This window comes from Theropithecus gelada, chromosome 6 (genome assembly GCF_003255815.1).
Source record: "Theropithecus gelada isolate Dixy chromosome 6, Tgel_1.0, whole genome shotgun sequence".
NCBI classification, from domain to species: Eukaryota; Metazoa; Chordata; class Mammalia; order Primates; family Cercopithecidae; genus Theropithecus; species Theropithecus gelada.
In genome coordinates this window covers 108699968-108722284 of record NC_037673.1, presented here as the reverse complement: position 1 = coordinate 108722284, position 22317 = coordinate 108699968, and the positions used below count along the sequence as shown (strand labels likewise).

The window sequence follows — 22317 nt, the reverse complement described above, 5'->3', positions numbered from 1 at the left end:
TATAATTATATATTTAGATATAAATATATATTTCTTGTTTTATTTATTTATTTATTTATTTATTTATTTATTTATTTATTTATTGTCAGATAGAGTTTAACCCTTGTCACCCAGGCTGGAGTGCAATGACACAATCTGGGCTCACCGCAACCTCCATCTCCTGGGTTCAAGTGATTTTCCTGCTTCAGTCTCCTGAGTAGCTGGGATTACAGGCACGCACCACCACGCCTGGCTAATTTTTGTATCTTTAGTAGAGATGGGATTTCTCCATGTTGGTCAGGCTAGTCTCGAACTCCTGACCTCAGGTGATCTGCCCACCTCAGCCTCCCAAATTGCTGGGATTACAGGTGTAAGCCACTGTGCACAGCCTATATGATATATTTATATATTATAATTATGTATATTAATTTTATATAATTATATATAAATATAAATATAAAAACTTTCCTTGCCTTCTCTTGTTTCTACCTACAGTCAGTCCCATGACTTCAAATACTATCTATATGTAGTAATTTTAAAAGTATAGTTTTATATATATATATTTTTTTATGTTGTTGCTGCTGTTGTTCTTGTTGTTGTTGTTGAGACAGAGTCTCGCCCTGTCGCCAGGCTGAAGTGCAATGGCGCAGTCTCAGCTCACTGCAACCTCTGACTCCCAGGTTCAAGCGATTCTCCTGCCTCAGCCTCCCAAGCAGCTGGGCTTATAAGCGCCCACCACCACGTCCAGCTAATTTTTGTATTTTTAGAAGAGACAGGGTTTTGCCATGTTGGTTAGGTTGGTTTTGAACTCCTGATCTTAACTGATCGCCCACCTCGGCCTCCTAAAGCGCTGGGAATACAGTCGTGAGCCACCTTGGCCAAAATATTTTTCTGTTTCCAAACATTTTACATGAGAGGAAAGTGGAGAATAAATCATCTGACACTCTACTGTAAAAAAAATCTTTGTGCCTCTCTTCTTTTCATCTTTCCTAAGTGTACATATTACCCAAATGTCTTTAGGTTGAGGTCCCCCCGTGAAAACTTTACAGAGTGTTGTGTCCTCAGCCACCCTCCTGTCTTTTCCTAGTCCTGGCATTTTAGAACTGTCTGGTAATGACCCAGGATACCCACTGTGGCCATGTCTATTGGAGGGTCTAGTGAGTATCAGCCCCAGGGTTATCTCATTCCCAAGGACAGCCTGAGGTAGGGGGTAGAGTCTCTCAGGAGAGCAGCTGGATGCTCTTGGCCTTAGAGGAATCTCCTGGTATAGTTTCATCTAAAATGGCGACCCCTTAGGGTTATTAAAATTTTAGGACATTAAAATGAATGGACAATACAACGTAATGTCATTAAAGATAGGTCATTAAAACTGTTCCTCCAGCGGGAGCTTTTATTCCTCGGAGACACATTGACGATCTGCAAATGGGATGCTGATATTGAGAGGAAAAGGCAGAAATGATTTCTGCTGTCTAGATTGTCTCAGACTTGCGAAGAGAGAAAAATTGTCCCAAAGGACAAGGAAAACCCACCCCAGAGAGGATGTACAAGAACCTGAATATGAAAATGCACTTAAGGCACACAGGAGGACAAAGAGCAGTGCCAGTGCCTCCTAGGTGGTCACTGAGTGCTTTACTTAACAGGTTGGGTGTCCTGAGGAATAGAATGGTCTGCCATGACACTTAGAAAGGTCTGTGTTGGAGTCAGCAATGCCTCTCCCTGAGTTTGTTACCTTGATAAGGCTTGTCCGCTTATTTGAGTTTCAGTTTTTCATTGACTATACGATACATGTTGTCAGTACAGCTTGAAAGATAAAGGTACTATTTCCAAAGTAGCAAGGTAAAATGACATATTTAATTTGCTAAAAATTCGTATTTATTCCTTCCCCAGAGTGAGTGTAGTAAGTTTTAAAGGTCTGTTCTTTTTAAGGGTAATTTCAAATGGAATTGTAGGACTTAGCTTTGTCAATGCTACTGGTGAAATAAAAGTGTGATAGATAAATTGATGATTTACAAAGATTCACCAGAATGTCAGTTCCCCTCTTGTAGCATGGTGAAGAATTTATGACAGTGGACACATCTGTATCCTCTTATCTGGATATCTGAGGGGGTTTTGGGGGTTGTTTTTTGTTTTTTTGGAGACACTCTCTTGCTCTGTAGCCCGGCTGGACTGCAGTGGCACCATCTCTGCTTACTGCAACCTCTGCCTCCCGGGTTCAAGTGATTCTCCTGTGTCAGCCTCCCGAGTTACTGGGATTATAGGCACCCACCATCACACACAGCTAATTTTTGTATTTTTAATAAACACGGGGTTTTAGGCCTGGCACGGTGGTTCATTCCTGTAATCCCAGCACTTTGGGAAGCCAAGGTGGGCGGATCACGAGGTCAGGAGTTCCAGAGCAGCCTGGCTAACATGGTGAAAAACTGTCTCTACCATAAATACAAAAAAATTAGCTGAGCCTGGTGGCAGGCACCTGCAATCCCAGCTACCAGGGAGGCTGAGGCAAGATAATTGCTTGAACCCGGGAGGTGGAGGTTGCAGTGAGCCAAGATCTTGCCACTGCAACCCAGCCCAAGTGACCATGCAAGATACCATCTCAAAAACCAACCAAACAAACAAACAGCAAAATGGCGGGGTTTTGCCATGCTGGCCAGGTTGGTCTCAACCTCCTGACCTCAGGTGATCACCCGTCTCATACTCCCAAGGTGCTGGGATTACAGGCGTGAGCCACTATGCCCGGCCCATTCTATTTTTGTTTTATTCCCTAAGTTTTAATATTCCCTAAGTTTGTCTGTTCCTTTATCACTGTTTTCTTACATAAAAGAAATTCTGCCTAATCCTTCATAAAAAAAAATCTTCCTGTGACTTCTGAAAGTGTTCTGGTTTTATCTTTCATATTTGAATATATAATAAGTTGATTATGGATCATGGAATAGAGAAGAATACAATGCATTTTCCCAAGTAGATGCCAGCCTGATTTGCCTCATATTTTAAAGTGCATGTGATTTCTTTTTCTATTCTACAGTGCCTAGTCTATCATTCATCAACTTTCCATATAAATGCTGGGTCATTAAGACTTTTCTTCCCCTTGGCCTGCTTGCTCATCTCTCTGCTAATACTGTGCTGTCCTGAGTATTTTCATTTGAAAATCTTAGAAGTATGTTAGACAAGCCATCACTCTTTTTTTAGATGACTAAAAAGCATTAGACATTTGTCATTTTTACTACGCATGAAAAAGTAGTTTTTCTTGCCTAAAAAAACCCTGATTTGGGAATTTATGTGATTTCATAGGAATAGCATCTGGAATTGGTGACATTAATGTCATTTTAAAAAACATGTGTCGTATTTCCTCTTATTCCTTTCTGCCTTGACATTGTGCAATAGAAATTTAAAAAATTATTGTATTAGTATTGTTAAATACCAATTATTGCTTTTATTTACTACTCAATTAATTTTAATAAGCCTACTCTGTCTTGGTGTAATCACGTGGAATGGGCTCAACTCCCCAGTTAACAAGTGACAGCACATGTAAAATATTGTCTACCAGGGAAACTCATTGAACACTTAGTGTTCAGACTGTGTTTTGGTGTCTGGTTCCCTAAGCACCACTGCAGAGAAAATAATAGACCTTCGGCAGAAAAAGTTTTGGCAAATACATTGCATAAGCCATTTAGATGCAGTGGGTCATTCTTATTACTTGGGTTGGTGGAATCCCTTTCAAAATGTAAGTTATTAATACAAACAAAGATGGAACTTTGCGAGCAGGTGTTTTTAAGAATAAATAGTCTCAGGACTGATAATATAAACTCCCTTATGCACATCAGGTAGGACTTTATTATGACAGATACTAGAAATGTACAAAGTGAAGTTAAAAGGTAACTCCTAGCAGCACATCTTACTCCCTGGATTCTCTAATGAGATGGGTGTTTCTACTTTGCTGTTGCCTTTTTTGAATAGTTCAATTGTAGCATGAGTACTGCTGTGTGGGAGGGAGTATGTGTGAACAGAGTAAGAGTTGTGACAATCAAGTCATAGAATAAATGCTTGGAAATTTTAGAATCATGTAAACAGCTTATGGATTGAGTATAGATTCCCAGTGCTGTCAGTCTCACCCGTCCTTCTATCCACATGTGTGGAATGTTCTAGGACTCCATGGCTTTTGAGGATGTGGCTGTGAATTTTACCCCGGAGGAATGGATTTTGCTAGATTCTTCTCAGAAGAATCTCTACAGAGAAGTGATGCAGGAAACCTGCAAGAACCTGGCTTCTGTAGGTGAGAATGACAACACATTTCACTTAATTACAGAAGTATTTCCCTATCATCAGTGCTATTTGTGATTTGGAATGTGGCAAGGGAATGATTTGGTGAAGAAATCAGGCATGGGCACAGTGTACAATGAACATTAAAGATAGTAATGTTTCTGTAGTTTGTAATAATTCATGATAATTTTGTGGTCTGCATTTTAGGAAACAAATGGAAAGACCAGAATATTGAAGATCACTTTGAAAAACCTGGGAAAGATATAAGATAATTTGCACTGAGAAGAGGAAATAAAGTCCTCTGAAGGAATCTTAGCTTGTCATGAACTTAAAAACAAGCAATCTAAACAAATAAGAGTCACTCGAAATTTATTTTTTTTTTAGAAAAATTTCACCCAAAATGTAACGTACTTCAGCGTAGCAGTCAGTGTTTGGAAAACAGTTTACTTGAAAATAGCAATACAAAATTGTGTACATGAATGTTACTAATTTGGTCATAGCCATGCAGGTGGCAGCTGTGTTTTCAGTAGTAACCCATTTACTTTCAAATAATTCAATCATGGCAAATAATAATAATAATAATAATAATAATGAATTTTCCTTGGTATTGGTAGCAGTGTAAGGCCAAGACCTATTAATAAGTAGAAAGTTATTAAACCAACCAATAATAATGTGCTTGTCATTTTTTTACAGAAATCATGTGTTACAGAGATTGTGTGAAAGCAAAGAAGGTAGACAGTATGGACAAGTTGTCAGGCAAATTCCAAATCTTGATCTGAATGAGAACATTTCTACTGGATTAAAACAGTGTGAATGCAGTGTTTGTGGAAAATCTTTATATATCATTCCCTCCTTAATAGGCACATCCTAGCTCACTCAGGATACAAACCATATGGAGAGAAGCAATATAAATGTGAACAATGTGGGAAATTCTTCATTTCTGTTCCAGGTGTTAGAAGACACATGATAATGCACAGTGGAAATCCAGTTATAATGTACTATATGTGGGAAAGGTTTTTATTTTCTCAATTCATTTGAAAGACATCAAACAATCCACATAGGAGAAAAACCCTATAAATATAAACAATGTGGTAAAGCGTTCACTGTTTCCTGTTGTTGTGTAATACATGAACGAACTCACACTGGAGAGAAACCCTAGGAATGTAAGGAATGTGGGAAAACATTCAGATTTTCTTGTTATTTTAAGAGGCGTAAAAGGACTCACACTGGAGAAAGACCCTATCAATGTACCAAATGTGATAAAGCCTTCAGCTGTTCCACTTGCCTTCATTGTCATGGAAGCATTCATACTGGAGAGAGACCTTATGAATGTAAACAATGTGTCAAAGCCTTTAGTCATTTGAGTTCCCTTTGTAACCATACAAGTACTCATACTGGAGAGAAACCCTATGAATGTAAACAATGTGACCAAGCCTTCAGTCGTCTCAGTTCCCTTCACCTCCATGAAAGAATTCATACTCTAGAAAAACCCTATGAATGTAAGAGATGCGGTAAAGGCTACACTCGTTCCAGTCATCTTACTCGCCATGAAAGAAGTCATGATATAGAGGCTGGGTGTAGTGACTCAGCCTATAATCCCAGCACTTTGGGAGGCCAAGCTGTGTGAATTGCTTGAGCCCAGGAGTTCATAACCATCCCGGATTAAAACAATGTGAAACAACCTTGACAACATGGTGAAACCCCGTCTCTACAAAAAATAAAATAATGCCAGGCATGCTGGCTCAAGCCAGCTACTCGGGAGGCTGAGACAGGAGAAGGGTGTGAACCTGGGAGGTGGAGCTTGCAGTGAGCTGAGATCGCACCACTGCACACCAGCCTGGGCGACAGAGCGAGACTCCACCTTAAAAAAAAAAAAAGAAAATAATTAACTGGGCATGGTGGCACATTTCAGTTGTCTTAGTTCTTTTTCAAGGACATAAAAAGCCACGGGGGGTTGGGGGAAAGCCCTGTGCATGCGGATCACAAAGTCAGGAGATCGAGACCATCCTGGCCAACGTGGTGAAACTTCGTCTCTACTAAAAATACAAAAATTAGCTGGGTGTGGTAGCATATGGTTGTAATCCCAGCTACTCAGGAGGCTGAGGCAGGAGAATTGCTTGAACCCAGGAGGCGGAAGTTGCAGGGAGCTGAGATTGTGCCACTGCACTCCAGCCTGGTGACAGAGTGAGACTCCATCTCAAAATTAAAGAAAATAAATAAATAAATAAGTAAATAAATAAAGCCCCTTGAATGTAAGAAATGTGGTAAAACATATACACTTTCCCATTCCCTCATAAACATGAAAAGGCTCACACTGCATAGAAACCTTAAGAATGTGGGAAATGTGATCAAGCCTTCAGATTTTCCTGTTTTTGAGGACTTGGGAGGACTCAGAGTGGAGAAAAGCCTTTTGAATCTAAATTTGTGGTAAGGCCTTCAGTTGTGTTAGTTCCATTTGAAGACATCAGCTCATTCCTGAGAAAAACCCTATGAATGTCCAGAATGTGGGAATGTTTCATTTCTCTCATACCCACTCAAGGACATATGAAAATGCACACTGTAGCTCCCTGGACCTTGTAAATACAAGAACGTACACAGGATTAAAGCTCTAATAGTTTAGAAACTGCAAGAATATTTTCAGTTTTAACATTTATTTCAAAAGTCATGTTAAAATTCCCACAGGAAAGAAGTTCTGTAAGTGAAGCTTTTCTAATTTGGAAAGCCTGATGCAAATTAATTATGGTGCAGTGCTTGAAAAAAATGTATGAAATGTTACACAAGTTACAAGTATATTGTTTTTATCGGTGGCTCATTCTTAAAGAGTCTTGAGTATGCATTTCACCTTGTTTTGCAGGGAAACCTTGAGGTGAGAGTTCTGTAAATGCTCTTTAAGCAGTAGTACTTGAGTTTCAAAGATAATGATACTAAGTCTGTTGGTAGAATTTTTGTCTATTCATTTGATAATGTGCTGGTTTCATGGTTGAATTTTAATGTTTTTCTAATATGTAGGTAAGTTTAATTCTTTTTTTTTTTTTTTGAGATGGAATCTCACTCTGTTTCCCAGGCTGGAGTGCAGTGGTGCAATCTCGGCTCACTGCAACCTCCCCCTCCTGGGTTTAAGTGATTCTCCTGCCTGAGCCTCCCGTGTAGCTGGGACTACAGGTGCCCACCACTACGTCCAGCTAATTCTTTGTATTTTTAGTAGAGACAGGTTTCGCCATGTTGGCTAGGCTGGTCTTGAACTCCTGACCTCATGATTTGCCCACCTCAGCCTCCCAACGTGCTGGGATTACAGACATGAGCCACTGCACGCGGTCAGTAAGTTTCATTTGTATGTATTGTCCTGTGATTAACTGACCAGTGAATAATGATTGTGAATTGTTGGGATTGTCTTACTAGCCTCATTTGGCAAATTTTGATTATCCCTTGTTCATTATACTCATTCCACCTTTCTTTATTAAAGGAAAAACTACTCTTGATATAAAGATGTTTATTTTTTGCTAATAATGAGTTGGTATTAATTCCTAAGTACATAAATTTTACCATAGAGTATCATCTCGTGAGTTCTTTGCATTTGTTGCCTTTATTCTTTATTATTTCTGTCTATTATTTGGATCATTCACTTTGAATGAAGGAGAGAGGACTGTGATAGGACAATATGTTGTAACTAATCTGAGGGAGGAAGCATTCAATCTCTCAGTCACATATGATAGCGTTGGGCTTTTCATCGATGCCTTTCTTATTGTAGTAGATAGTATTGCACCATTATGATATGATAGTTTATATATTGTATTTTAGAGTATTACAGTCTTACCAGTCAGTGTCACATGATTCAGTTCCCTACCAGCCAATAGACAAACCAATCACATTTTCCTGTAGGAATAAAGGAACATCCTGGACCGGGTGCAGTGGATCACGCCTGTAATCCCAGCACTTAGGGTGGCCAAGGCTGGTGAATCATGAGGTCGGGAGATCGAGACCATCCTGGCTAACACGGTGAAACCCCGTCTCTAGTAAAAATACAAAAAATTAGCCACGCGTGGTGGTGGGTGCCAGTAGTCCCAGCTTCTAGAGAGGCTGAGACAGGAGAATGGTGTGAACCCGGGAGACGGAGCCTGCAGTGAGCCAAAATCACACCACTGTGCTCCAGGAAGGGTGACAGAGCGAGATTCTGTCTCAAAAAAAAAAAAAAAAAAAAGGAACATCCTCACCTTTTTAATGCTATACCACTCTCTGCTCCTAAATTAATCCCTGTTTGGGCCTGTGGGAGCTTACACCATCCTCCTATATGTAATTAATAACTAATGTCTGGCTTATCTGTTTAGTAATAGATGTTATGTGTTTCACGGTGCCAGTAAACGTAGGGTGCTCATTCCTTCCTCACCAGTGGGGTGCATGAGACGCTATTGAAATAATTGGCAACACAAATGGAATGGACCAACCCTCATGAAGGACACCTGCTCAACTTGACCTACCTGCTGTCGGCTGACGGTTCCGTAACACATTAGCAGCCGCCTGAGTCAGAACCATGAGCTGACGATGGGCCTTCCCTTTGGTCTACACAACGTTTTGTGGTCTTCAGGTGTTGTCATCTTCTCCCACACTAAACCGCTCTCATCTCCTAGACATGAATATTTACTTGCACCCCAGCATGACATTTGGCCTGTGCTTAGCAGGTAGTTATGAGTCCCTGGCTTATTAATGCACAAAAGGGCAGCACATAAGCCGACACTTAAGTCCTAATTAGCAAGGATCAGGCTGTATCTCTGCAGTCCCTGCATCTACTCTGGTCACCATCTCTGTATGCTCACGGCAGCCATGTGAACATTATTAATTATTGTACACTCCAAGACAATAGTTATTATGTAGGCAGAAGTAGTGGCCTTGTTTGTTTCTTGTGCTGCTGCTCCCCTTGCCGCTGTCCCCTACACCCTCCTGATGAGGTGTACATCTATGGTGCCTCATGGTTCAGTCACGAATGAGTAAAGAAAATGGGAAGAAAGAGTTTGATATTAGCCCCTATCAAAGCAGATGAAGAAGAGTCTCAGCTACTTTCATTGAAAAATTCCTAGCGAGTATGTGGGCTTCTCTTATCATTGCTGTTTATCAGCATGTCAAAAGTCGAATCTTCGGACTGCAAGTCTTGCCGGCCTTAGACATAATGCCCTTACTGCGTGTAGAGCTAACCCCAGGAAGATGGAGTGACAGTCTCTGGAGGATTAGGTGGTCTCCTCCAATGTGGCTTGATGGGCTCCTGAACTCTTTCCTGTAACCATGCAGAGAGTCTACACTGCCAGCGATCCTGTGCCTCAACTCTGTAGATGTAGAAAGTCAAAATATTCAAAATATTCTGAAACAGTTTTCATTGAAAGGAAAGAGAAAGGCAGTTAGGTGCCATGCTCCGTTCAAGAGAACTAGTAGATGGCTCACAAGAACACTCTGTCGCCACTGTCTGTGCTTCTGTCACAACAAATATCCTGATCCTTCCATTTTAAGGGTGCAGGGCCATTTTCCTCCCTTTCTTACTGGTAGTTCTCAAGATAACTGTATGATATGCTGGGAAGGCAATATCCTGATAATCAGGTGACATTGGTCAGAACAGCCCAGGCTCTGTTAGAGTCCCTGCTCGAAACAGAATGGCCTTTAATGCTTGTGTCTAGCAAACCACATCGTGGGCTGCTTTCTAGGGTCCCTCAGTTGTAGTGCAAGTGAAGTGTTTACATCAAAACTCCATCCATCTGCTCTGGGTAGCCTTCCTGATCTTGTGGTAGTGTTTCATATTGAATCCTAGACTTCTGTTGTCTTTTGTTTGCTGTTTGTAAATAATAAATTCACTTCATGGAATTTATGTATGAATGTGTTTGGTCTCATTGTACTCAGAAAAGTTGGTAGCCATTGCACAGTGAACCTGCATCATAATTGGTGAAAACACCTATGCCCCCCTTGTGCCACAGCAAGGAGGTTCATTCAGCCAAACATCAACTTCATGTGCGTAAAACCCTGTAGCACAATTATTACCATGTGGGAGGCCTTTAACAATGGTGATGCTGATTTGAAGAACTCTGAAGGAAGAAATTTACACAAATGGGTTGGGTACATGGGAGTCCCTCCTAACTTAAAGCAACCCTTACTCCCCTCTGCCTAAAAAGAGTGGAGAGGTCAGGCACGGTGGCTCAGGCCTGTAATCCGAGCACTCTGGGAGGCCGAGGTGGGCAGATCACAAGGTCAGGGGTTCAAGACCAGCCTGACCAACATGGGGAAGTCACATCTCTACTAAAACTACAAAAATTAGCCGGACATGGTGGTGGGCACCTGTAATCCCAGCCACTTGGGAGGCTGATGCAGGAGAATTGCTTGAACCTGGGAGGCGAAGGTTGAAGTGAGTCAAGACCATGCCACTGCACTCCAGCCTGGGTGACAGGGCAAGACTCCGTCTCAGGGGGAAAAAAAAAAGTGGATAAGAACTGAAACAGGTTTAAAATTTCACCTAATTGGAAATGCAAAGTTTACAAAAATAATATTTAAAATAAAATGCTAAATGAGGGCTCATTGAATTTTATGCCTTCACAAAGTAGGTTGTGAATTGCCTTCCACATTTGTTGAAAGCCACCAAAGTTCGGCAGCCTCCGTGTCTGAAATTCACATGTGGCTCAAATAAGAATTGTATCTAGGGATACCCCAAAGTTTAAATATAGTATCCCCTGCAATATTATGAGGAATTACTGTACATAAAACAAGTTGTCTTCCTTTAAATCTGAAAATAATATTATCTTGCCTACATTCTCCAAAACGCATCGCTCTGCAGTATCCTATAGTGGACATAGGTTTCCAGACCAATGAGCACTAAAAGTAAGTGTGTGCGACTCACCTATGTTCTTATCAAAATGGAAATCCCCGAATCCCACCAGTTAGAATAACATGACAGAATGTCAGATTTTTGGAATATACAGGTTTTCTGTAAGGTTATTAGGTATTGATTTCATTTTTAAAATAGATATCAATATATTTAGATTACCTATTTCTCCTATGTTTTAGTATTAATTGATTGTGTCTTTTAATTCATCCAGTTGGTCTAAGTTACCAAGTTTATGGGTTATGGAGATTGTAATATTCTTTATTATTTTATCAACTATGGGCTCTCTAATATAAAGGACTCTTTTAATTCTTCTATTATTAGGTTGGTGCCAAAGTAATTGTGGTTTTGGACTGTGAATTTTAAATTTTTATAATTAGGCTGCAACACATCTTTATTAATCAAAATAGAACCCATTACAATGGACTGGGCACAGTGGCTCACACTTATAATCTCAGCACTTTGGGAGGCTGAGGCGGGTGAATCAGGAGGTCAGGAGTTTGAGACCAGCCTGACCAACATGGTGAGATCCCATCTCTACTAAAAATACAAAAAGTAGCCGAGTGTGGTATCATGTGCCTGTAATCCCAGCTACTCAAGAAGCTGAGGCAGGAGAATCTCTTGAACCCAGGAGGCAGAGGTTGCAGTGAGTCGAGATTGTACCTTTGCACTCTGGCCTGGGCGACAGAGTGAGACTCGGTCTTAAAAAACAAAAGGAAACCATTACATTGAACACATTTTTGCCAATGAGAAATAAATCTGTTTATTCCATGCTTTCAGGGTTCGATGAATTCTTGGAAAGCATTTTCTGCATTCTGCTGGTTGTGTAAGTGTTTTCTCTGCAAAAAGTTGTCAAGATGCTTAAAGAAGTGGTAGTTGGTTGGTGAGAGGTCAGATGAATATGGCAGATGAGACAAAACTTCATAGCCCAGTTTATTCAACTTTTGAAGCCCTGGTTGTAGGACATGTAGTCATGCATTGTGGAGAACTGGGCCCTTCATGATGACCAGTGCCGGTTCCAGGTGCTGCAGTTTTCCATGCGTCTCATCGATTAACTTGGCATACTTCTCAGATGTAATGATTTCACCAGGATTCAAAAACTGTAGTGGATCAGAAGACCGGCAGCTGACCACCAAACAGTGATCATGACCTTTTTTTGGTACAAGTTTGACTTTGGGAAGTGGTTTGGAGCTTCTTCTCTGTCCAACCAATGAGCTGGCTATTGTATGAAATCCACTTTTCGTGGCATGTCACAATCTGATCAAGAAATGGTTCAATGTTGTTTCATAGAATAAGAGAAGATGACACTTCAAAAGGATGCTTTTTAAAATATTTGGTCAGCTCATGAGGCACCCACTTATCAAGATTTTTCAGCTTTCCAATTGGCTTCAAATGCTGGATGACCATAGAATGGTCGACATTCAGTTCTTCGCCAACTTCTCGTGTATCTGTAAGAGAATCGAATTCAGTGGTTGCTCTCAATTGGTCGTTATCAACTTCTGGCCCAGAGCCTGGGGCTGAGGCTGCCATGACCACCCTGTTCTCTACCTTCTGTTGCGCTTAGGCCCAGAGCCTGGGGCTGAGGCTACCATGACCACCCTGTTCTCTTCCCTCTGGCGTCCCCAGGAAGCTCCCAGGACTGAACGATCACCACAAAATACAGTGGCCAGGATGGGAGGGCTGGAGGTCAACTACCCCCCACAACTGCCACCACAACCAAGACCCCATGGAGGTTGGCCCTGAGCTGTGGGTCCCTGTGGGATGCAGGCTCCCACGGAAACTTCAGGGGATGAGCATGGATCCTCCTGGCTGACACAGCCTAGTGGGCACTCGGTATGTGGGGCCTGTGTAGGTAGGTTGGACAGCACTGGGCCTAGCCAGGGAGCCGGGGACTGGTGTGGCCAAAGTGAGCAAAAATATGTTGCCAGAACCAAAACTACAGTGCAACCAGCCCAGCTGGTAGGGAGAAGGAGGTCTGCCTAGCAGGACCATCCACCCCTGTCCTGGCCCCAAGTCCAGACTGCCTGCCTGTACTGGACATTGCCTGGTCCAGGATGCCTGGGCATGATGGTCAGGTCGTGCGTCCCTGGGTTCCAGGCCTTGGTGGTCCCTTGGGAGCTGAGCATCCTCTAGGCAGAAGGAGGACCCGCGGTCCACTGTTTGCATTGGCCCCTGGGGGTATGACCCCACCCCAGCTTCTCAGTGCACACGCGGACGTGGCCAGGGCTCCTCACCTGCTCTTTGGCTCCAGCTCTGAACAGCTCACTGGGTGACTCTGACAGCTTCCTCCCCAAAGCTTGGGTCCTCATCTGTGGGAATGGGGTGTCCAAGGCCCCCTGCAGGCAGGAACCCACCCCCAGCTCCTCTGGTGGGCCCTCCTGGGCTTTCTTACCTACTGGCTTGTGAGACCCGGTTGGCCAAACTTTGTGTCCTATTTTTATTTTGGCCTTTTTCTTAGTGTGTGTTTTCTGTAACTACTGCTGTGTAGATCTTCTATTTCAGTTTTTGGTAGAGAATCTTGCCCACTGAGAGGCCCCCCACCCCAGAGAGCCTCCACTTCGTGCCCCCACCCCCTGGGCTGGTCCTGCCTGTGCTCCGCTTGGTGTGAATGTTAAGTGTGATCGATCCACATGGCTGCTTGACCCTGCATCTCCTTCCTTCTTGTTGCTGAGGCCGGTTCTGTTCTCTCTTTCTCCACCTGAACTGTGCTTGAAGCCAAGATGAAGGATGAGAAGTGGTTGCTACGAAGGACCCTCCTGCAGCGAATCTGCTGTGAGGAGGCTGCGCTGGCCCAGCCTGTCATTTCCTTCTCTAAGCTCATTCCAGAGGTTTTCAAGGGGCGGCCTGTCCCCGCTACTCTTGTGGCTCATGAATCAAGAACGGATTTTACGTTTCCAAATGGTTGAACAAATAAAAAAATAACACTTCATGACACTGAGAAGTTTCCATGTCCATAAGTAAAGTTTTATGGGGGTGCAGTCATGCCCATCTCTTCACAGGCCACCTGCAGAAGGCTGCTGTGGTGTAGCCATGGCAGAGTTGCATCCTTGAGACAAAGATCAGTTGGCAAAGCTGAAAATGCTGACTCCTGGCTCTTTAGGGAAACGGTTTCCAGTCCCTGGTTTAAGGGCTGCGTGGCAGAACCCCAGGATCTTGGTCAGCTTGTTCCTCACTCAGGGCCTGCTGTGGCCTTCGCTAGTATGTCTGCAAAGTCTGCGTGCTATGGTGTCTCTCATGGGGACGTTGAGCTCTGTCGTGCTAGATTTCAGGGTATCTGCCTCATGGTCATCTGTCTCACCAACAGAGACCCTGTGGCCAGATTCAAACTAGCAGGAACAGTTGGTCTTTGGCAGCAGGGATATCTTCAAGCTGAGCCGCCACCCACCCTGAGGTCGTCCCATGACACCCACTGTCTCGGTCAAGGTTGGGGCAGGGCTGGTGTCCTGAACTGCCCTGCGATGTGGATCGTAATAGCCAGCGGGGAGAGGGGGTTGCTATTACTCCCCATATCATGGGGAGTGCCTCACCCCCTGCGACGTGGATCGTAATAGCCAATCACTCCCCCTTGCAATGTGTGTCCATTATTAGCAGTCTCTTTTGTTCAGGATATGAGGAACGATTTCACAGGTTGTGTGTAAACAGCCTGCGACAGAAGAACGAATACCATTCTCTGCACCTCCGGATATTAGCAACCATATCGCACAATGGGTGTACACTTTTTGGGAGATTTGGGATAATGTCATCCTGTGTTTCCCTGAATATTCGAAGGAATATCACAGGCTGGCTGTACAGCCACTACTCTCTTGGCAGGAACATCATACTTTACCTACTGGAAATTAGGAGCAATATTACAGACTGGGTGTAAAGCCACTGTCATACTGGAAGTAATATCATGCTCTCCCCCACAAGTTATGAGGAACAATATCACAGGGGTGTGTACCTTCTCCGGTAATGGGAGTAGTATCATCATCTCTTCCTTTAGATGACAGGAACAATATCACAGGGTGGGTGTACAACCCGTGTGTTTTTGGAAGCAATTTCATTCTCTTCTTCTAGGTTTTATGACTCATATCACAGGTGGGGTGTACATCCCTTGTTATATTGGATGGAATCTCATCCTCTTTCAACCTGTATCTTTAGAACAATATCCCATGGGGGCTGTCCATCCCTTCAATATTGGTACTAATACCATCTTCTCCTTTCCTGGATATGAGAAACAATATCACAGGAGGATGTACGCCCCTTGCAATATTGGTAGTAATATCACCTCTCCCCTGTGGTTATTAAGGACAACATCCCAGGGTGGCTGTACGGTTCCTACTTTATTGGGAGTAATATCATCCACTCACCCCCTGGATATCAGGAACCATATCAGAGAAGAGGTGTCCACCACCTTCGATATTGTCAGCCATATCATCTTCTTCCCGCGTGGATATTAGGAACGATACCCCGGGATTGCGGGCGGTGTACACCCACTGTGATATCGAAAGTAAAATCAGCCTCTTTCCCGCTAGATATTAGGAACTATATCACAGGTGTGTGTGCACCTTCTGGGATATTGGTAGTACTCTCAGCCTCCACCTCGCTGCATATTAGGAACAATATATGGGAGGCAGGGTGGTTACACCCCCTGCAATATTGAGAGCAATATTCTTCTCTTTCCCCTGTACATTAGGAACCACATCACAGGGGTCTGTATGCCTTCTGCGATATTGGGATTAATGTTATCCTCTCCCTCACTGAATGTCAAAAACAATATCACAAAAGGGTGTACACCCCCTGCGATATGGCCAGTAACATCATCGTATCTACCTTTGGATACTAGGAACAACATCACAGAGGGTGTCTACACTCCCCTGCGATATTGGGCATAATGTTATCGTCTCTTCCCCTGGATATTAGGAATGATATCCCTGGTGGTGGGAGGTGGAGCACATTAAGAACAACATCACTGGGTGGGTGTACACCCCCTGCGATATTGGGTGTAGCATCATCCTCTCTTCCCTAGGATATTAAGAACAATAACACAGGAGGGGTGTACAGTCCCAGCCCCTGCGTTATTGGGAGTAACAGCATCTTCTCCCCCTCTCAATATAAGGAACAAAATCCCAAGGTGGGTGTACATCCCCTGGGATATTGGGCGTAATGTCATTGTCTCCCAAAGTGGATATTGGGCATAGTGTCACAGGGGGGTGTACGCATTCTTCGATATTGGGAGTAATATCATCCTCTCCCCTCAGGATCGTAGGCAAAATATTGAAGGGGTTTTACAACTCGTGCGATATGGGCAGCAATATCATCCTCTCCCCACCTAGATGTCAGGAACTATATTACAGGCAGTTGTACACTTCTTGCGATATTGGGAGTCATATCATCCTCTCCCACTCAGGATATAAGGAACAAGATGACCGAAGGGATGGACACCCACTGTGATAGTTTCAATAATGTCATCCTCTACCCCTTGGCTATTAGGAATAACATCATAGAGGGGTATTCACTTCCTTCGATATTGGGAGTAATATCATTCTCTCTCAGCTGGATATCAGGAATAAGTCTATTAATTATTAATATTAATACATATAGTAAAAACTAATAGCAATCATTGATATTAATAATCACAATAAAGATAGTATAAATTAATACTGGTAAAAAATGTTAACGATTAGTATAACAGTTAATCATAATATCATTATTAACAATAAAATAATGATATTAGCAATTAATGTTACTTAAATCAATACTAAGCAATGTTGGTAATAAAATAACAATTAATATTAAGAACTAATAATATTGTTAAATGACATTAATATTACTAATTATTTTCAAGCGTGCATAATCATATATTTAAAATGAGTATCCATAATTAATAATGGTAGCCTATTAATTAATAGTGCCATTGATAATTATTGAAATTGACATAGATGTTTAATAATTAATCATATTATTACTCCTAATACCGCAGGGGCTGTACACCTACCTGGGATGTTGTTCCTAATATCCAGGGACGGAGAGCATGATTTTAGTTTTAATATCGCAGTAGGTGTGCACTCACCCTGTGCCACTGATGCTAATATCTAGGTGGTAGAGTATGACATGACTTGCAACATAGCAATGAATGGAAAGCCACCCAGTGATATTGCTCTTAATATTCACGGAAGAAGCATATGATATTACTCCCAATATCGCAGGAAGGGTACAGCTCTTCTGTGATATGTTTCCTAGTATCCAGAGGGGGAGAGGATGATAATAATTCCAGTATCGCCGGCTGTGTTCACCCGCCCTGTGATATTGTTATTAATATCCTGGAAGGGAGAGGATGATATGACTCCCCATAGAGCAGGAGGCGTACACACAGCCTGGGATATTGTTTCTAATATCCATGGAGAGGAGAGGCTGATATTACTTCCAATATGGCAGGGGGTGTACATCCACCCTGTGATATTCTTCTTAATATTCCAAGGCCGAGAGATTGATATTACTCCCAGTATCGCAGACACTGTACACTCCCGTGTGATACTCTTCCTGATATCTGAAAGGGGAGAAGATGGCATTCATCCCCATATCGCAGGAGGTGAACACCCACTCTGTGTTATCTTTCCTAATATGCAGGGGGAGAGAGGATAATATTATTCCCAATATTGTAGAAGATGTACACATGTCTCTCCATGATATTGTCCTTAATAATCCAAGGCACAGAAGATGATGTTACTCCCAATATCACAGAAAGTGTACACCCCCCAGTGATGTTGTTCCCATGATCCAGGAGGGAAGAGGATGATATTACATTCAATATCACAGGGGGTGTACACGCCCCTGGAGATACTGTTCCTAATTTCCACCCGGGAGAGGATGATACTACTCCCAATATCACAGGGATTAAAACCATGGGGGTGTACAGTGTCTGCGATACTAGGAGTAATATCAACCTCTCGGCCTTGGAATATAAAGAAGAATATCACAGGGTGGATGTACACCCCCTGCCATGTTGGGAGTAATATCCTCTCCCTTCCAAGACATTAATAACAATGTCACAGGGCCGGTGAACACAGCCTGTGACACTGGAATTATTATCATCCTCTCCCCCTCCAGATATTAGGAATCATAACACAGAAGAGCTCTACCCTCCCTGCAATATTGGGATTAATATCATATGCACCTTCCGTGAATTTTAGAAACTATATCACTGGGTAGCTACCTATTAATTGCTATATTGGGAGTCATATCATACTCTACTACACTGGATATTAGGATCTGTGTCACAGGATGAGTGTACACTTATTGTGATATTAAAACTAAAAGCATGCTCTCCCTCCCTGGATATTAGGAATGACATCACAGGTAGCTGTACACACACTGCAGAATTAGGAATAATAATATGATTAATTATTACACATCAATGACTGATTTTAACAATTATCGATGACACTAATAATTAATAGGATACCATTATTAATTATGAATAATTATTTTAAATATATTTTTATGCAAGCTTAAAATTAATTATTAATATTCATGTCATTTAGCAATGCTAGTCATAATATTAATCATTATTTTATAACCAACATCACTTAGTATTGACTTAAGTAACATTAATTGCTGATATGATTATTTAATTACTAATAGTGATATTGCTATTATTAATACTAATCATTAACATTTTTAACCAGTATTAATTTTTATTATCTTTATTGTGATTATTATTATCGATGATTACTATTAATTTATATTATATTTAATAATAATAATAAACAACAGACTTGTTCCTGATATCAAGCTGGGGGAGGACGATGTCAGGTGGCGAAGCTTCGTGCAGGTTCCCCATGACAGGGGAAATAGCGATGGAATCCAAATGTTGGTCCTTACTTGGGAAGCCTAGAAGGCCACTGGGAGGATGGGAAGATTGGCACATGAGGGAAGGTGCAGAGGTGGAAAGGGCACAAGAGTTCCATTTATTTACCACAAAACACAGAACAGGACTGGGCCAGAGACTGGATTCTTCCTGTCTCCTGGGGAAAACCTGAGAAAAAGTGCATGGCCTGAACTTTTTCTCTTCTGTAGGCAACAAGACCTGCAGAGGAAGGCTCTCGTCCAGACCTTTTCTGGGAAACCTCTGGAGAAGCCGCTGCCAAATCGAAAAGAATCCATGGAATCTTGGATTTATCTGAAGGTGGGTGTCACCCTGGGCCCCTGGTCTTTGCTTCGCTAGGTCAATCTGGTTGATTTACTTTCAGGTTCCTGTGTGTGTGAGGGGATCGGGGAACCCCTCTTCCCCGTCTTCTTGGGGTCAGGGACTCCACGATCCTTCCAGGTCCATTTGATTCCAGGTGAAGGCATCTGAAGATGCCATATTTCCTGTTGCTTTCTTTCTGCGCAATGATGGCAAGCATGCCAACAACATCTTCCTAGCGGTCTGAGGAAATTAGTCCCTCAGAGGCCCCAAACATGGAGGAGGCTAACCCCAGGAACATGCATGTTTTCAGAAAAGATGTCCTGGGAACCCTTGAGCCACCAACCAACCTACATTCAGAAGGGCATTAGTCCGTCCCACTTCACGGAAGGCTGAGTGGAGGCGCTTTGATCCAGTTAATGCCCAAGACACAGTCTTTAGAAAAATGGTATTCTTAGATCACAGCTCGAGATTGCATCTTTCATGGGTCTTGTCCCGATCAGCACTCACGTTGAGGATCTGTCCCTACTTCCAAGGACCGCCTGTCCATACCGTATTAAGAATTTCCTGCTGTGTGCACCTTGTCTTCAGATGTGGTTGATTTCCATGTTGGCTCCATGCTGAAGAACTTCTAACGTGTGTGGTCTCCTTTCTTTCAGGCTGCAACCAGGCCAATGCCGTTCCACACAATCAATAAGAGGCCACGTGTGGACCCTGCCCTCACTGATGGTTCAGCTACCAAAATGTCTGACAAGGTATCCGTCTTGGCTTCACTGTCTCCCCTCAGAAAAGCCAGTCCGAGCTCCTCGTCAAGTCTCCGACCAAAGGAACGACAGACAGGGGCTGTGGCCGACATCCCTCAGCCTGGAGTCAGGCAGCAGGGCCCGGAGCCTCTGGTCGTGGTGAAGCCCACACACAGCAGCCCTCAGGGTGGCCGTTGAGAAGTTCCCCAGGCTGCCACCAAGCCCCACGGCCTGATCCGGGTCATCAGCCCCCAAGCACAAGACAAACGTCCTGCGGTGACCTCACAGCCCTGCCCACCAGCCGACACACACAGCTTGGGCCTCGGCTCCAATCTCAGTTTCAGGCCAGGAGCCAAGAGACCTGCCCAGGCTCCGACTCAGGCTTGCCTGAACTTCCCCAAGAAACCGAGAATGGGTCCCTTCCAGATGCCCGAAAATGCCATCCAGGGAGGTGAGCTGGGGGCCCCGGAGACTCTCCAACCTCTGCCAGCTGCAATAGAACTCAAGTCCGTCGCCCCAGATGAGCAGGAGGACATCCGCCCAGGTGCCCAGCAGCGACCGGCAGCCTCCGCACAGCAGACCTTGCCTGCCTACTGCCCAGGCCTGCACCATGTCCCATCACCCAGCGGCCAGCCACGATGGGGCCCAGCCTCTCAGAATGCTCTTCCGGAGACTGGAAAACCGATGTTGGAGCTCCAGCCTCCTGACAGCTCCCTCGTTTCCCCTCTCCTGAGAAGCCGGGAGCCTTCCTCGCTCGCAGCCCTCAAGTCTCAGAGAAGTCTGAGGCTCCCTGTGTTCCTGTCCCCCTGAGTGTCCTCTATGAGGACCTTCACATTTCCTCCTCCTCAGAGGAGAGCGATTGTGACCTGGAGTGAGACTGCAAGTGGCAGGGGCTCCGTGGCTTCCCGCTCCCGTGACTTGGAGGGGACTGCGGAACTGAGGAGCATGGAGCAGAGAGCAGACTGTGTGTGGTGACTCCCAAGCTCCCCAGCTCTGGTGCTTCCGTGGATGTGGGAGCCCAGGCCAGGCGGGGACCACATGCAGAGACTCTGCCTCATTGAATTCTGGTGGGGGACATTGTAGTTCGCAGGGCTCTCCGGAAACCCACCACCAGAAGCTTCTGTGCCAGCGATTCGTTGCCTCAGAAACTGGGTGACGTGCAGGAGTCAGACTTCCGCTGTGATGTCAGCAGGAAACTGGGGAATTACTGTGTGTTTGCTCTCTAGATGACTGAATCAGGGAACAGTTAGGGAACCCTGAGAGATGCAGGCCTTCAGCTGTGCCCCGCCCTGACAGCAGTGTTGTGGACGCTGTGAAGCGTTCTGCGCAAAGCGTTCTTGTGGTGTTTCCTCAGCCTGCAAAATTGGGCTCTGGAATCCCATTGGAAATAGGTGTGTTTAATTGGTTTTGAAGTGAATAAAGTTCTCAAAAAGAGGACATACTCTCTTTTGACTTTCATTCCGTGTTTGTGTGGAACTGATTTTCCAAGGGCTTGAAAATTTCTTGAGTTGTTAGCAATTCAAGTCATTATGTCTCCGAAACAGAGTTGATTGAGGGGACCGCAGGACTTGGCAGGACCTTTGACTTCTTAAACATCCACAGGGGCAAGAGAACCTCAGCCCCACTCTACCAACACGCACCTAGTCAAATTCCGCCAAGTGAATCTCACGCACGCTAACACGTGGGGAGCTTTGCTTGCACCACGAGTCCCCATTTGGCTCACCGCCATGCCACGAGTAGAGTTCAAACTGTGACGGTCCCCATGAAGTGGTTTCCGGATGTGCGTATGAAGGAGGCACACTTTCATTCGCCAGGTAGAACCCGGTAAAGCTGAAGTAAACTCCCAGATTTGGGATGTACTTCAGAGGTAGAATATTCATCCCGTCTTCTTTCCGGATGCCTGAGCACGGGGCCTTTCCATGCTTCTCCCCCTGATCCTAAGAGTAGCTGAGGTCCAGACTCACTGAAAGCTCTAGGCAAAGGTATCCCATCATGCACAGGCTCTCTCCGTTCTCTGACCTGGGAACAATTCTGACCAGGATTTCACATCTAGGAGGCCTTGGAACTGAGCGGGATTGTCTGAGCGACGCCAAATGGCTGTTCCCTTTCCGCCCCCGTTGAGGGTCGTTACCTTGATTATCCAGATCACCTAGAAAGTATCAGTATCCAGAATCAACAAGATCAACTCTCTGCTCCTCTGACAGCAAAAGGAGCATGACCAAAATGAACCAAAGAGCGTGGCAGGAAACGGTGTGACCGGAAAGCTCAGAGAACAGCCACAGGGGGATGTAAGCAGGCGTTCGCACCTTAATCATGAA

At 43.9% G+C, this 22317-nt stretch overlaps 2 pseudogenes; both read left to right on the top strand.

Annotated features, from left to right (window-relative positions):
- Positions 1 to 1685: 1685 nt before the first annotated feature.
- Positions 1686 to 5848, top strand: LOC112627053 (annotated as a pseudogene).
- A 7421-nt stretch (positions 5849 to 13269) lies between these two features.
- LOC112627052 lies at positions 13270 to 20874 on the top strand (annotated as a pseudogene).
- Positions 20875 to 22317: the final 1443 nt, after the last annotated feature.